Source organism: Neophocaena asiaeorientalis, unplaced genomic scaffold, assembly GCF_003031525.2.
Source record: "Neophocaena asiaeorientalis asiaeorientalis breed wild unplaced genomic scaffold, Neophocaena_asiaeorientalis_V1.1 scaffold836, whole genome shotgun sequence".
NCBI lineage: Eukaryota > Metazoa > Chordata > Mammalia > Artiodactyla > Phocoenidae > Neophocaena > Neophocaena asiaeorientalis.
Window position 1 is genome coordinate 229649 of NW_020175033.1, and position 2577 is coordinate 232225.

At 37.6% G+C, this 2577-nt stretch overlaps 1 pseudogene; it reads left to right on the plus strand.

The window, feature by feature from the left end:
- LOC112411775 (tRNA pseudouridine(38/39) synthase pseudogene) overlaps window positions 1-1352 on the plus strand; it is a 116898-nt pseudogene extending 115546 nt beyond the window's left edge.
- The last annotated feature ends 1225 nt before the right edge of the window (window positions 1353-2577 follow it).

Genomic DNA, 2577 nt, shown 5'->3' on the forward strand with positions numbered 1-2577 from the left:
TCCTGTTTTTTTTGTTTTTTTTTTTTTTTTTTTTTTTAATTTCAGTGCTCATGACCAAAGACATGCAGCCCTAACATTAGTCTGTCTGGTCTGGACTAGGGATACCAAGGCTTTGCCAGTCAGGAGAACACAATACTACTGAACAGAAACTGAGGCTTAACCGAGACTAGACTAGGAGAAAACAGGCAGATCTCCAACCCTCACTGATGTGGGTGAACAAACAAAGACATTAAATGACTTTGGACAGGTGATTTCTCTTGACCTTTGTTTTTACTTTCCAAGGGGCAGGGATTCAGAGGATTTTAATTTGAAAGGGGTCAACGATGCTGCTAAAGAGATTCATTATGCCCACATTTCCAATCAGGTGCTCCCTCCAGACTTCTCTCTACTGGCCTGGGCCCCTGTAGAACCCAGCTTCAGTGCTAGGTTCAGCTATCATGAGCAGACTTACTGCCATTTTCCCTTTGTGCTGATTTAGATATTGTAACCATGAATTATACAGCTCAGAAATAGGACGACACATAAGATTTCAGGAACTTGTGTAAAATACATGTAGCCAACAGAGTGATTAATTTTCAGTGGACTACTCTCTCTGCTCAAGTACAGCTAGGAGTCCAGAGCCTGGGTGAGGGGAAAGGACAAGAACCTTTCTAGTTATGTCAATGTGAAGTGAGTGGCCAGGTGTTCCTTTATCGTCAAGTCCGCTGTACGATGGCTGTCTTTTTCTGATTGCCAAAGGAATGGAGAAGCCAGAGATTATTGATAAATCTGCTGAACATAGAGAAATATCCCCAGAAACCTCACTATGGTATGGCTGTAGAATTTTCTCTTGTCTTATGTGACTTTAAGTTTGAAAATATCAACTGGATCTAGGATTGGGAGGTTCAGGAGTTCAGTGCTACCCACCACCGACAGCTATAGGCTAAATACACTGTTAAAACTTACATGTTGTATAGTATACTAGAAGGACTGGACTCTGTTGCCATACCCTGTGGGAAAGGACCAAAAATGGATGGAGTGATACAATAAAGAAAAGTTAATAACTCTGTCATAAGGCAGACCATTGCATTTGTAATAGGAGTGGAAATGTACATTATAAGCCCCTAATAGATCATCCTAAATGTCAAGTATAGGAATCCTGATCCAGCATCTTGTAAGTAGGGGATGCATCGAGCATCCACGTTTATTTCATGAAGAGTAAACAAAAGCCTAAAGGGACTGTAATGAAACACAGAGGAAGAAAATATTATATATAGAAGACAACAAAGAGGCTCTGTGTTTATACAGAAACTAAAACATCATTTAACCACAGAAAAACTCACCAGGGTCTCGGAGGCAACAACCAGCTAGTGGTAGGTGGGTGTAGAAAGGAAATAATATACATGCTATATATATATAGCAAGAAGTCCTAGAAATTCAGATGATCAGCTCTTAACAAAAGCCCATAAGGTCATAGTAAGGAAGGTCTTGTTGCTTAAGTAAGAAACAATTTGTTCTTTTATCGCTGTCATAAAAGATTGAGATTTTTAAAAAGCAGTCGTAAAATGGAGATGTATTTCTGTGCACCTGGAAACCTGTGCCTTGTGTTCAAATTCATGAAAGCCTGATTTTGCCAGTGTTAAAAAAAAAATAGCCTATAGACATGAATAGAAATCTTAGTGAAGAGGATATACAGATGGCAAATGAGCACATAAGATGTTCAACATTTACCATCAGGGAATTGCAAATGAAAAGTTCAATGAGATATCACTATACATGAACCAGAATCACTTAAAACAATTTTTTAAATGATAACAACAAATGCTGGTGACAGTGCAAAAGACCTGGTGGGACTGTAAACTAGTATAGCCACTCTGGAGAGAAGTATGGAACTTTTTTACAAAACTCAATATGCCATTACCATATGACCCAGCAATTGTACTCGTGGGCATTTATCTCAGAGAAATGAAAACTTTAAGTTCATAGAAAAACTTATACAGGAACGATCATATCAGCCTAATTCGTAATAGTCAAAAAATAAGAACAACGAAAATGTCCTTCAATAAATGAATGGTTAAACTGTGGTACATCCATACCATAGAATACTACTCACCAATAAAGAAAGCAAAAAAAAAAATTGATACACACAACCACTTGAATATATCTCAAGGGATTTATGCTGAATGTAAAAAGCCAATCACAAAAGGTTATATGTTGAATGATTCTATTTACTTAACATTCTAATGGCAGCATTATAGACATGAAGAACAAATTACTGATTCCAGGGGTCATGGAGAGAGGGAGATAGTTGTGATTATAAATAAGTAGAATGACAGATCCTTGTGATGGAAACTTTCTGTATCTTGACTGTAGTGGTGATAATCACAGGAAACTACACAGGTGGTAAAATTGCATAGAACCATACACACAAGCACACAGACTTGTGCATGTAAAACTGCTGAAATTGAATATGGTAAACGGATCAAAACAATTTCAGTTTCCTGATTGTGATATTGTCCTATAGATATGCAAGATGTTACCACTGCGAGAAACTAGGTTAAGGGTATAAGGTATCTTTCTATTTCTTATGACTGCACG